This window comes from Struthio camelus, chromosome 10 (assembly GCF_040807025.1).
Source record: "Struthio camelus isolate bStrCam1 chromosome 10, bStrCam1.hap1, whole genome shotgun sequence".
Taxonomy (NCBI): Eukaryota; Metazoa; Chordata; class Aves; order Struthioniformes; family Struthionidae; genus Struthio; species Struthio camelus.
The window spans coordinates 10,777,504-10,792,502 of NC_090951.1; the positions used below are offsets into that span (position 1 = coordinate 10,777,504).

Below are 14,999 nucleotides of genomic sequence, written 5' to 3' on the forward strand. Positions count from 1 at the left end.
TGGGCTGACTGAACAATATCCTGACTTAAGCATCATGAAAGCAGTATTAGTAGGTGACAATATTAGAGTCACTGAGGCCTACTTTGGTGAGCTTCTCCCAGACCACAATTCCAGACCAAGTCAGCCTCAGTAATGTTAGGCAAACACTGAAACTTTCCCTTCCATCTGCCCTAAGTGGTCTTGAGATTTAAAACTAACTGTAATCCAGATGCTTCCAGCACTCGTTTCTCTTAGAACGTCTACCTGTACTGTCTTGTTTGTGGGGCCACAATTTTATTTGTGAAACACACAGTTAAATTTCATTTTCATATTCAGCACTGGGAGAGCTTTACAGGAACTCCAGTCTCATTCCTCTGAGAGTTGTAGCTTTTTTGCTTGCTGGTATAAAAGTTCTTATAGATAGGATACCTCCAAACTGCTTGAAAAAATTCCTGTTTGCGCAAAACAGGCAAAGTCTGTGCTGATCAAGTGTCAAACACTATTTAAAGTACCAGCTTCAGATAATTTTTGATAATTCCTAAAACTTAGACTCTTTATAAAAAAAGATACTAAAGAACATACCAACCTTTGTGTTTGTCTTAGAGTCAGTTTCCTTTTATTCAGCTATCTCATTAGAGTGAGCAACAAGTAAGTAGGTATAGCAATAATAAGGCTAAGTTTATCTGGTTTCCTCCACTCCCTTTTCTCACTGTATTACTAAAACTTGGAACAATAACAGGATGCTGGGATGTAGGATAGGAAAAGGCTGACTCCCAGCTGGAAAACCTTGGAGACCGGAGAGCCGAACACTCCCAGTATTGCCTAATGAAGAGAGAAGTGGATTTTTCTATTTGTTCTTCATTTTCTGTGTACTGCTTAACATTTCAGGATACTGTTGATTTTAGTTTGCCACGTCTGGGAACAAGCTGAAGCTCCACCAGCTCTGACTCAGGTAAGCGACAGACAGTATTTGCTCTTCTTCAGCTGCGAAGTTAATCTCAAAGATTTTTACCTCTGTCAAAAATCTCTTCTAATGTCTTAAATAACTTTAGAAATACTAATGAATACGCTGTGAATTTTAGACATATTCACAGCATCCTTTGGGCCCAGTACTGCTGGCAGTTAAACCAAATTAAGTGTAGACAACAGCAGAACTGCCCACAATTTACTCTGGAGGAGGAAAATTTCTGGCTCTCTTGGGCTATACCACGATGCTCCCAGATTGTTTAAAAGAAGAGACATTTTATGCTTTAATAATCATTCTTTTTCACAGTTCTGGTTCGTAATATTCATATTATGTTGCCAGCGTACACTCACAATGGAAAAAGGGCAGAAATGATATTGCAAATTGCACCTGTAAATCCTTTGTACAATGATTTCACTTGCAGTGTGGACAGCAACAGGCTTAGTACTATTTTTAGGGAGCAGGTGTGTGCTATGTTAAGATTTGATGCAATATGTTCAAGAAAAGGGAGGGTTGCATAGCCATTGGTATTCTTCTCAAAGGTGCTATAGCCTTACTATGACCAATGCCAAGAAGAGGTGAAAGCCCTTATTGTTTAAGAACGTTTAAGAGAGAATTGTTTAAGTCTTCGAGGTAGAGCTTCCCTAAATACCTCAGTGACTTGGTCTCCTAAGTCTCACATTCAAAATGGCTCAGGTAGCCTGAAGTCTAAATCCCTGACTGCCAGGTTTTACAGCCCCTACTCTACAAGAGCAGCAATATTTATTTTAGAGCTTCTTCATTCTCAGTTGTCCAAAAAGAATCATTTTTTCTGACAAGGTATTGTATGAGCAGTGGCTTGATGCAAGAAGTTGGTTGAAAAGGCTTTTATCTTGTCCCAAATATAGTGTAGCAAGTCCCTGAGCTAAGTAAGTTTGCTGTACAGCTTGCAGAGACAAAGTGTTTATGCATAAGAAATGAACTGATACTGCTTTTTCTGTTAGAACTCTATTCTCCAGTAGTGGGACTGTCAGTGTGCACAGTACCTTACTGTGCTGGTTGTCATGCTATAATAAAGATAAAGGAAAGAAAGAGATGCAAGGAAAAAAGGTATGGAAGAAGATGAATTTCTGTGAGAAAATCTGTTCTATTCTCAGCTACTGAAAACATTAAAAGTTGGTTGCTACTGCAGTTAACAAAAGTAGAGTTAATCAATGTATTCCTGCCTCCTCCGTTTGTAAATCATTGTATTTGCATTTGTAAAAGCATTTGGTATTATAGATGTTCATGATAGGAAAAAATAGGAGACAAAAGCAAGGATACTCCAGTGATTTAAAAAAGCTTCTCATCTTAGGTTAATTTGTGCCTTGTCATAACAACCAATATACCAGAAACAAATCACAGAAATGCTGACTTGCAATTTATCTGAGGTACCTCCAGAAGCTGCTTTCTATCCTTAAATAAAAGGTGACGAGCAGGAGCAGAGGACACAAGATTAATTCAGTATGTGAAAGCCTTACAGTATGTGAAGTTAGAAACAATAAAACAAATGAAATGGAAAGCAAAAGATAAACTCAATTAACAAATCATTCCTGCTCTGTCCACAAAACTGGGGTTTGTTTTTGGCAATGCTACAGCATTGTAACAAGAAATATTTCCCAGTGCTCAGCTCTATAAGATAAGATAATACGAAAAACTATAAGAACTGTTTCCTAAACATTTTAAAACAAATGCTAACACTGAAATCATGCCATAATTTAGCTAATGTCATCCAGTGATCTGTAGCTTGCACTGAGCTAGATATAGGGTTCAATGCAAAAGACAGCGTAAGCAGAGAAAGTTCCACTTAAACAGTTAACGGTTCTATTGCCAAAAGAAAGAACAGGTTTGTTTCATATCCTGCCTTTGTTGAGTGAAACAGAACTGAAAACAGGATATAGGTAAAAATTGCTGGTTATGGTTTAGAAGCTCGTCTGATTTACAGCTCTTATGGAACAAAGGACTGCATTATGTATCCATAAATCTGTATTTCAATTAATATTTCAAACAAAAATAGAAAAACTTTTAAAAAACTCTTTTATCTTATCAGGTTACATGACTACAGAACTAAAATCAGGCCAGCTAAGGCTCTGTATTTTCTAAAAAAGTAGCGATTCACAGGATAGGGATAATAATTGATTATTTCTAGCAGCCGAGCTTTTTATAAGGTATCTTCATGGATATTTTTGCCACGTGCTCATAATTCTGATCTTAACTTGAGTTCTAGGAGTTTAATTCAGAGGTTCAAGTGTTGCCACAAAGAAAAAAAAATTGTTCTTTCTTTGTGAGATATTTGTTGGATGTGAAAATGCTTCCGTGCATTTTTTTTAAACAAATGCCTTTCGCTTTGTTATCCGTGGGGGTTTAAAAATCAAAAAACCCCTCAGGGCTTAGAATTCATAAGGCTTTTTCCCTTCTACCCTAGAACATAGCAGAGTGATTATTTGTGTAAACTGGAGATATATCCAGCCCCCAGGACATGGAGATCTGCTAGCACAAAAAGAGAGATACCCAGCTCACAATGACTAAGGAGAAGTTGTACACATAATTCCCCACACATGCCTTTGAAAAGCTGATCAAGATTTGAATTAGGAGAACAGACCTTAGTAAAATCCAGAGGTGGGTATTAGTTTGGCTCATGATGAGAAGGAATTTGCTTGATTCAGCTGCTGACTTCAATTCAGTACACCTGCTCTGTTTGAGGGGCCGACTCAGGTTCCTTCCCACTGCAAACACAGACAGCAGGCAGATACCAAAGTGCCACGGACAGGTATGATCAGGAGCCACCTTTGCAAACACCAAGAACTGTGTGGTGTCCTGCTCCTGGGCCCACTCTCGGCCATGCCACATGGAATCCAGTATGGGCCCCACTGCAATCCCATGAACCCCACCAACACCACTAAGGCCGGCAGTAAGGATGTGCAAAATCAATGTACATCACTCATCCATATATGTTCCACCTTCCTCCTCAGTTCTGCAGGGAGTCTACTTTCAAAATATAAGAGGTTTAATAAAAAATTTCAAGATCCTATTTAAGGTTCTTAAACACAAGGATATAAATTAGCCTTTTCTCCTTCAATAAGAACCTGAGCTTCGCTCATCTTGATCTAAATTTCAGATTTGTCCAGAAACATGAAACTAGAAATATTCTGAATGTAAGCTTTTGCTGAATATTTATGAAAACTCGCTCTGTAACATACTTCTGAGATAGATGCTATTTGTGTCTGAAGTCTATTCTGTATATATGCTGCCATACCTATCTGTTGGGGAGGCAAAGGGAAGATCTGGGGCCAGTGCTCTTAGGTGTTTAGTTAAAGCCCACAGACATTCACAAGAACTGGAAAATTTCAAATGCTCTGTGTCTTTTAGGACTGGACAAAGAGAGCGGCAGGGCAGAGAAGAAACTTCTTCATCTATTTCAGGCGTTCACACTGTCTATTTCCGTTTTAGTACTCTGAGTATATCCAAGTAAAGACTTATAATCAATAAACTAGGAAGAAGCAAGCAGGTGGATGGACACTTTGGTAGACTTTCCTCCAGATAAGTATTTTGGCATCAGTGAGACAACAAAATTGTCTTAAAAAAACTAGGATCTGCATGTTGCATGTAAAAGTGTTACCAACTACTATCCATGAAAGGATCCAGAGCCTATAGTGAAAAATGCCCAATCTTTCAGAGGAGAGACAAGCAGGGTCACCTGGGACATGCTTCAGAAGTCATAAGGGCAGCTTTCCCAAAGGCCAGTGGAAAGGAAAGAGAGATTCTTCTGCCCCAAAGTTGTTATCTGAAGTGCAAGGAGCACTTCAGCAGCATTAGTTAGAGGTAGACCAAAAGCAGAAACCTTTAAAATTTAGCAGGTTTTTTCTTCATGTTCCAAAATCCAAAGAGGTCAGGGTTTTTATCCCACTCTAGTTGTCATCAAAACCCTCCTGTCCCTGTGGGATTTCACCACCATCCCAGGCCAAAACTTTAGGAGAAAGAGCCCTTTATTTCTATTACACGTTCTTTTAAAAAGCTGACTATCAGTCTACACAAATTAGCAGCAGCCCATCTGGCTTTGTCCCCGCTGCATTCATCCCCCATCATATTGTCTGCATCCTCCTCACATTCCAAGTCCACCTGCAACATCTGGAGAGGTCTCCCTCACACCTGGCAAAGTTTGCAAGGGGCAGAGGTCAGTTATCTGCACAGCACACACAGGCCCATGTCCTTATCGTGTATGACAGTATAAAAGAGAAATTTGATTTCCATGGCACGTCTGGAGAATACAGTTGAATTCCCTCTGCTGCCTTTGTCCATGTTTCCAAGTAAGGAGAACATTTGGTAGGATCAGTCTTCCTTTTCATTTCCTTTCATGATGCTATCTGTTATGAATTTGTGTTCTGGAAATCCTTTAGGAGTGCAAAGCCTACCTTAACACGTACTGCCTACAGTGACTAAGGAGCTAATGCTTCTCTTTTGCAAATGATAGGAAATCCTGCTATTAACTGTAATTGTTCCTCTGTTAGGTTGAGCTTCACAGGCAGATTCTCTGCTAGCACAGTTTTAGGTTAGTTTCTCTAGTCTTTTTGTGGAATATTCCCTTCCTCCCCCTGCCGTAGTCCTAGACCTGAATTCAGGGGAGATTTGCAGTACTTCATTGGCTTTCATTGTCATTTTCTTTCAGATCTACAAGATCTGTGTGCAGGACATTCAGTTTACTCATGTTAGGGCAAATAATCTATACTACTTATCAACTAACTAATCTTACTTACTTACTTAACTGCTTAACTTAACTTACTGACTAATCAATATTCCTAATAAGATGCCAGATCATTTTTCACCATAGAATCTATAGAATGAAATAGTATATATTGTCTGTTTGTTCACTTCTTTTGCAGTTGAGGATTTTTATGCTGCCATTAAGGAATAAACACATATGAGTATTTTAGGGTCATCCAGATCACTAATGCATCCCAACCAAAACACATAACCAGCATGGAAATTGAGAAGTGAGGGCAGAAAGCAGAGCGCACAAAAAGCAGAGCTGGGTTCATTTTACAAAGGCAATAATGGGAACCAGACAGTGACAAAGCTACTGCAGGGGTCTATCATCTGTAGCGCCATTTAACAAACACACTTGCTTTGTATACTAGATTTGCCATCAGAGGTCTTGATAAAAGTTTGGGTTAGTATAGTTGCATCCTCCAGTAACAGCACTTGAAGAGACTTAATTTTCTAATAGGAAGAAAGGGTCACATTTCTCTTTAGAATATATCACATCATTTTCCTGCTAGGAAATGGTGAGCTACATTACTCACCTTAAATGGATCGATTTTTGGCTTCTTTAAATGAAGAGAAAGGCTTCATTTCCACAAGAAATGGGTTTTTAGTGGTCAAAATGAAAATGTGAGCTTATGGGACAAATAAATGCTCCATTCATGCAGCCACTAACTAAGGAGAATAAAAATTTGTCTCAGCTTAACAAATATCTCCAACTGTGTTTCAGATACAGGCAGCAAATCCACAAAGCGCAGATCTGCTGGAAATAAGAACTTCCCAGACAGTCAGGTTACTTTAAGGTCGTTACCTTCCAACATGGCCCAGTAGGAGGCTGGCGTCGGGGGCAATCCCACGGAGCCGCTCCTGGCACTGACCGCTTGTGGTACTGTTACTGCGTTGAACACCAGGAGGGCTGGAGCTGTTGCCCGCTTCCTCCTGGGCGCTTGCAAAAGAAGCCAGACCACAAACGGGAATCTTCCTGAGTCAGGCAGCTGAAAGCCCAGCACCCACTTCCATCGCTTGGAAAGACTTCTTACTGCGTGGGGGCAACAGTATAACCTGGCCTGAAATTAGGTCACTCCTGCAGTCATTTCCTATATGTTGCACCAGCACCTACTGTGACCATAACCTGTTCCACGAACCAAGCTCTCCTTAAATGTTTTTTTTCCCCATTGCATTGGGATTGGGGATTGGAGTTGTAAAATTCATTAGACTAATGACCAGCTTAAGCCAGTGCACAGCCATGGAGCAAAACACAACACCGTGTTATATTACAGTTATATATCACATGGAAACAGGAGCGTACAGAAAAAAAAATCTAGCTCTAAAAACACCTGTCCTCCTCTTTTTAGGCCTCCTCATTTTTGAGGCTTCAATTTTCAGGCTTTCCAGCTTCTCTTTATCAGCATTGTGAGCTGGAAATTTGCTTCTCCAGTTTTATTTTGATTTGAAGCTGAGATTTTCCTGACTCTAAGAGCTAAGCTCTAAATAAAAATATTGAAAGGCTCATGGTAAATTCATAAGAGCAGCAATAATAATATCATTTCTATCATCTCAAACACATGGATGTTATAACAATGTTCCAGGAAAAGACTCTAACTATTGGGGTGGGCAAAAAAGGTCTTAAAGTTAATTAAGCCTGGTCTGGAAGTCTAGCTGAATAAGAGCAGGAAATAGAGAAGAATGAACTGACATTTGAATTAGGCATTTAAAAAGAGGTAAAAATACTGAATACTAAATACACAGCAAAATATATCCAGACACACCCTGCTTTTTAACCTCTTGGCTAGCCAGAAAACAAGAGATTTATGTATGTGTGTATGTTTTCTTTATCTACCATAAATTTAATTTTCAGAGAAACACTAATGCATTCACTTACCCAGTAGAATAATCTGGACAAAGGAATTAGAAAACACATACAGTTAAACATGTTTTCTCCGCCTCAGATTACTATTAGTGCAATAAATATCAATTACTGTGACCTGTGCATGATGCTTGTGTTAGAGACAGATTGTACTTTTGCTTCCTGAGCTTTTGTTGAAGGAAAATGTCAAAAAAATCTTATCTGCTGTAAACACAGCTTCATTATATTTTTAAAAAATATTATATTTATTGTATGCCGTTCCTCAAAGGATGGAGACTTCTCCTTAATCAAACCTACTCAGTCAGAGCTCTGTGCTGGGAAGCCTCTCTGATACTAAGGCTTTATGTGGAAACAAAGGAGGAGTGGAAAAAGCTCTGTAACACATTATTCTCATAGCGCACCTTGTTTTGCTTGGACAATCTCTGAAGCGTTCAGTGGCCGCCTTAGCTAACCCCTCTGTGTACAGCACATCTAACCAGGGGACAGCACCAAAACAGATCAATTCTGAAATGTGCACAAAATTTATTATGGGAAAAAAAGCTTCTGGTCAGAGATGCTTGAGAAATCTTTTAACAAACACCTCCAATACAACAAAAGTGTCCCACTTCTGTGCCGGGGTGAGCCAAATAACTTTTGGAGGATTCCCTTGTCCCCTTCTCACCCTAACTCCCACCCCAAAAATCAAACATGTCTGAGCGTGTAGCCCGTTGCTGAGGATGGGAGAAACTCAATGCTGAGACGCTGGGATCTCTGTCTAGTCTCTCCTGTTCGAGCTACCACACCTTGGGCTAAACAAATGTTAAATGGCTAAAAAAAAGAGAGTAAGAGGCTGGATCTACATCCACTTCACCTAGCACCAAGGACTCAAGATTCACTGTCCAAAATCAGCATTTAGTTATATTTGTAAAGCAAGACAGCTCCAACAGAAACAACGGAAAGACACAAAATCCCAAATATTTATCAACCTGACAGAGAGGGCTGAGTTCTCAGAGCATTAAGCTACTGTTCTTTCTGAAGGAGCATTCTGTCTCTTTAATTTTGCCTAGAAATGCCATTCTGTAGTTGAAAAACCCTTCCTGAGGAAAAGTGTGATGAAGACCACCCAGTATCCTCCCGGAGGGTGGGGGACTAAATTACAGTGAATAGGCATTAGTATTAAAAAAAGGGGGGAAAAAATCACATAAAAAATGATAAGCACACTATGTGCATACACCTACACATACCTTTCAAAGGAAAGAGATCCTTGGAATATTTCGGCTGGGGTCCTTGTCATGAGCAGCTTAGCTAGCTGTGGCATTTAGATGTACATGCACACGTTAAAAACTATGCGCATCCATGTAATATTTACAAAAACTCTACAGCCAACTAATATGCTTTGCATAGGGAATACTTAGGTAAAGTAAGGTTAGGCTATCAGACTAAAACCCTCTCTTATCAAATGATAGCAACATCTGGGCTTTTTCTCCCACTATCACCAAAAGAAAGAGATTTTAAAAGGATCCACAAAACTACTGTTTTTTGACACAAAAGTCATTGGAAGCAACAGAAGATGCTGAAGCTGTTCCCAGGCTTGGGAAGTTGTCTAGCAGTCTAATGCCAGCACTCAGGGTGTGAGTGGAAGACATAAAATCTTTTGAGGGTTATGGAGACTGAGAGAGACTCTCTCACTCTCCAACGTCAGTTAGACCATTCTTAGGAATGAGTGCACCTAAATGCAAGATCATCACTGAAACTACTTTTTGTTTTAAATACATGGAAGCATTTATCCTTATCAATAATTAGCCTGGATGGAAGATTTTTTTCCCTTAGCTTTCTGCTTAGGAAGAAGAATTCACAGGGGAAAAAATGTCTGCTGTCCCTAACTGTGCTTTCTGGGCTTATTCCATCCATCTTATTAGATCACTTTAGAGCAGAAGGGCTGTATTTAATGCAAAGTAAACCCTAAAAACATAGCTCAGATTTCAACAGCATCTGGCAACTGCCATCAAAACACTTTTGGCCAAGAGCAAATTTTCTATGGTTGTTAGTTTCACCCCTAAAACACCTGGAAAGCAAAAAAATTTTATTTGTCATAGATCCTATGAGCTGGCTGATTCAAAAAAAAAAAAGGGAATTCCTTAAATCAACAAAGCACAGACATCTATGTGACATGATGATGAGGATGATGATGTCAGAATATCCTGTATCAAAACTCAAACTCTACTTGTATGTCTGAGCATACTCATTAAACATCAGACTAGTTCTGCTCCTCAGGAGTTGTTCAACACTCACATATGTGCAAACAAGTCTCAAAAGCTCTGCGGAGATACAGGAGAGTAGCATATGACTGTAAACTCAATGCTGGTCATGCTGTCAACTCCTCCAAGAAAGCCAAAATTTTCTGTTTATGATAATATATTTGCTTGCTATGAAACAGTGTCACAAATTGGCTTAATAATTTTTTGTTTAATCACAAACAAGCCTCAAAAGATTTCAGCAGCTGGACTTACACTGAATGCTTAAACTAGGCTCTGTGCTTAAGTCCTTCTTATTCCTTCTTATATTTTACACTAAAATATTTGTATCTGAAGTTAAAGGCTTTATGCGTGGAGAGACTGGATAATAACACTTGCTCTTTCTTCAGAGCATTCTAACCCAATTTGGAGTCACTTCAGGGGAGGCTTCTGTAGTAAGGCATTTTATCACTGCAGTAGCATGCACAGAGTGATAACTCTTAATCAGAACCAGAACAGAAGTATTTGATTGCCTCACGTACTGTATCTGTTCAGTTTCAAATTGGTTATCATCAGCTCTCGAGTATCTCTACAGTCTCTGTGATGACAAATAACATTATCGTGAAGACTGAGTAAAAAGACATTGATTCTGCACCTGGCATGACACATGATCTGCATGCTGAGAGTGTGAAATGAGGAAGATTCTTCAAACTCACTTAACAATACAGTATGGATCTAATAGACCTTCGTGAGTATTTGTCTCGTCGGAGAGGCAAAAGGCCAACAGTTTCACAAAGACTAGACAAACCAGGGTGCTCATAAAAGGAAACTAGTTATCCAGTAAAACAACAATTGCAGTGCATAACTGATCTAGTGAGAAAGGAAAAACTAGTCAGTGCTCTTACTGCTTATTTTAATGAACTCAAAGTATCGTTTTGCCTGCATCACATATATGTCCTCCCTACCACAGTAAACAACCCTCGTTTAATTAAATCTGTACTGTCATTTCAGCAGCAGAAGTTATTCAATGAATTATCAGTTTTTCTGGTCCAAATATGAAGCTTCATCTAAGTCCACAAAGAGACCAGCTTAGTAACTAGAACATGTATTGAATTTGCTTCTCAGTTATCAGATTTTCAAGTAAGAAACTCAGGAAAAAAAACAGGTCACCATAGATAGAAAAATGATTTAATTAAAGATTGAATAAGAATCACAGTTTGTGATTCAGAAATAGTATTCATCTTTTGGTTTTCTAACTTTCCTATGTAAGATTTTTGGCGTGTCCCATAAAAAAAACCTTAGACTCCCTCTGATCTATGTGGACATTGCGTATTTGCATACATGCTATAGAGGAACATAGAAATATGCTCACGTTTGATGAGCTCATGTGTGGGATTCATTTCCATCATTTCCACAAACAAAGGTGTTTCAGACTCCCAGAGGTATCTAAAATGACACCAGACATCCACATAAGGCTGGCAAATGTGTCATTGGAGTTGCAGGAGGTGTACATTCACCCTAACAGTAGCACTGGGGTTCCCTAAAGCATGCAAAACAACACATCCTCTCTCAACTCATTTCTTCCAAATTTTCCCAGAAAATTGTATTGTTGGAGAAGGTTTTGTTGAATGTTAATAGATGCCAAATTCAGAGCTAATTGAAACATAAATAAATCAATGCAGTTAGGCAAAGGTGAGAAAACCAGTGTCTGCTAGTCTAAAGGGATCACCAACGCTCTATTCTTGCTTCTACAAAGAACACCCCACCTATGCTAGGCTTCGGCCGGTAGGCTTCTCAGGGCACTACATCTTCAAATCAGCTTGCCAGCAGGTATGTGTGTGTTATGTAGATAGGTAAATCAAGATCTAAGTTGAACAGATGCCTATTTGTTAACAGGAAACTGAGTCTGAGTCTACACCAGCAAAATACATTCAATAGTTCTATAACTAGTCCCTATGTTATCAGATACGAGTCATGTAGGAATACAGACAGCACTCTAAACTGCAAACATGTTTTTGTATTTTTTCTGAAAATATGCATTAAGGCAACATTAACTAGAAACCAAGAGAAATCAACAGAAGTTAATTGCCCTCCTGCCTTTGAGATTCTGGGCCTTGGTGCTTGACTGTCCAATCGACTTCAGTCTGAACTCTCTCAACAAAATCTGCATTTGTCAGTGAAGGGTGAGACAGAGACCAATTTGTTTAAGTCTCGTATGCTGTAGTATGTAACAGTAAACGTTATAATTCTACCAATATGGTCATCAGTCTCCTTTTAAAGGTTAGTTCTGTAAGAAACAGTATTTGAGCTGAAGTAGCACCAATACCAAAATCATTTTCCTGTTTCTCCTGGAGGTCATGCCTCTAAGATTCAGAGCAATAAATGGAATTTTCAAGCTCCTGTCCAAAACCCTTGGTATTTCAATTAAAAAAAAAAAAAAAAAAAGCTTGTCTGGATTTTAGAAATATTAGGGATTATGGCCCAACTATCAATAAGAGACAGCTTATGGTAAAGATTCCCTTATGGTTCACTCTATCTGCTATCAGCTGTTGGTCCACAGCGGCATATTCCTCACCTCATCACAGTAAAGGGCCATATACAAAACTGAATGAGGTAGTATCCCAGCTGGGAGCATGTCTTCAATAGCTGCTTCACTGCAGCAGCTATGCAGCAACGGGCCAGCAGGGAGACAGATGTGAAATCTCTAAACAGACTCTCATGCACCTAAAGAGAAAGTCCAGCCAAGGTGGACAAGAACATGAAATACAATCTTTCTGGCTTACGATGACAGCTGACTGTATCAGTAGTACTGCACTGTTCGTAAATCAAAACAAAGCCTGCTGTAGGCTATTCTCTTGGCGCTCATGCTAACATTTTTATTTTTGTTAATCTGCACTGCTAAAATATTATCAGGCAAGCCACTGATGTAAAACAAGTTTCAGTGAAGTCAGGAGAATTTACTGATGCAAAATCAGATCCTACACCTGACTTTGGCCTTGTCTTGTTTTTCCTTCAGATCTATGATGAAGCATCTTCTAATAAACAGTCCGTTCACAAATCTGTACTTTCCTTTTCCATAAAAGCTGCTCAGCAGGGAACAAAAGAGATCTTTGTGACCTCTTGTAACTTTCTTCCTCATTCATTTCTCTAAGATCATTCTGTTCACAGATAGTGTCCTCTTCTACCATACAGTTGTTACTTTCAGTTCACATTTGCCTGCGTGACTCATTTGGCCACTTCATACACCCTTCTCTTAGAATTTACTGCAGCTCTTTAATCCTGGATTCTCAAGACAGTTGCTAAAATGCAAGCAGGGAAGTCTGGAAGCTGTAGGAGGTCATTTGTGTAGGTTTTACTACTGCTTCTCACCTGTCTTTAGTGCATGGACATTCACTCAATAGACTGGAAGGTGGGTTTATTTCTAAAAAAAAAAAAAGAAACAAATCAAAAGCCAAAGCTTGCCTCCTCTCAATTTTTAATCCGTTCTAAGAAAATATAACAGAAAAATATACGGAGCCAAAACTGGAGCCAAAATCAGAATTATCTCCTCAGCTATACTGATACACAGTGCTGCATCATCAACACCTGAACCGCACTAAATGCACACAGCACTGTTCTCGCAATACCATGTGACTTTTTTTTTAAGAAACAAATAGAGTTAAGATACTAATGAAGTGGCTATTTACTCAAAAGTACTATCATGCATATAAAGAGTCATTTTAAAACCAGTTTTCAGGTAGGCATTTGCACTCCAGACTGTTTAGCTATCAGTGGAAACCTCTTCTCAAATGCGTAAAGTTGACATAAGGACAATCGACAATATAATACCAGATAGCCATGCATGATGCACATTTAAATCAACTAAATAATCTGGAAAACACAAAGCAGCACACTGTTCTTAGGAAAGATCTGTTTTAAAATTAATTGCTGGATGTTGTTGAGAACATGTGACAGGAAAGCTTTAATAAAAAATGAGAGAAACACTGAGTAACCATCCAAAAAATGTTATTTCTGACAACACAACAAAAAATACAATTGCTTCAAATCAAATGTTGCACAATATACTCGGACAACTTTTTTTAAGTGAAGTTACTAGAGTTTGAAGTCTACCCCAGGTCATATTTCTCACTAAACTCACTGTATGCCCTCAACTATTCTGACATACGTAAGCTCAAGGGAGCAAAGAAGGATCACATTTTTGCAGCTTAGATGCCAACTAGAAACTGCAGTGCAGGTAACAATTATACCTATTCTAGTACTTTGCTGCCTTTTTCCTCTGGGTTTGTTAGAAGCTGGTTAAAGCAATGTTGTCTAATTATCGGATGAAGAAAAAGAGAACAAAATCTGAGATTCTGTTGTGACTCCTGACCCTGGTCCACTTTCAGGAGATGGCAAAGATATTTAAGTCCGGTGGGCTTCAGATGTACTATTGGAAGGGAACATAGCTTTTTATCTGACTGCAGTACTTTTCACAGAGAACTGAGGAGGCTTAATCAATTCCGGTTGCTACAGACATTTAAGGTCCCTGAAAGGTAGCATGAAGTATTGCTACGACTGCTTTCTTCTAATAATGTTTTTTGCCTGCTTACCAAAGGACCGCACTAACATGCTCCCGCTGCAAAGCAAGCTAATGTCCATTAAGCTATACGCATTGCAAAAGAAAAGATAAATTATCCATCTTGTGCTTGGTAGGTTACATTTCTATTTCTCACTGCTTCTTATATTCACACATTTACCCTTGGTCTTAAACATGATATAGATGATAATTTAATTAGAAAACTGAGCGTTCTATAAGGCAGTGTCATTTAGTTAGTTGCTACTGGGTCAGATTCTGCTCTCGGATTAAATCTAGCATGGCTTCATGAGGCACAGCAATTTTGGAGGAGTTTAGATTGTGTATCAAAGTAAAATTAATCCATTTCTGAAAATAATATCAAATTTGGAAGTGTTGGCTACTCTGTATCATAGGGTTTAAGCCAGTGCAATAGGATTTTTTGCACAGAGCTACTTAGGAATATTGGGGTGGGGGGCAGCAGAGAGGAGGGGGGAAGATAGTCAGAAAATACTTATTAATCTAAACTAAAGCTCTACAAATTCCACTTTTTTGACAAAGATTTTGACAGGAAAGTTTTCTTAGGCTTGAAAGTAACAAGTCAGCAGAAGATACTCAGTGCAGATTCCTTGGACATCTGCCTTCAGT

The 14,999-nt window shown here is 38.9% G+C and overlaps 1 protein-coding gene across 2 annotated transcripts in view; it reads left to right on the forward strand.

Annotated features, from left to right (window-relative positions):
- The first annotated feature begins 362 nt into the window (after positions 1-362).
- CDH5 (cadherin 5) overlaps positions 363-14,999 on the forward strand; it is a 34,812-nt gene continuing 20,175 nt past the window's right edge. Inside the window, exon 1 of one of the 2 annotated variants that reach the window (XM_009674716.2) lies at positions 363-931. The gene's annotated coding sequence lies outside the window, so the exon portion shown is untranslated. Of the gene's footprint in view, positions 932-13,945; positions 14,034-14,999 lie in introns of those variants that run through there. The other variant, XM_009674718.2, reaches the window with a different exon arrangement.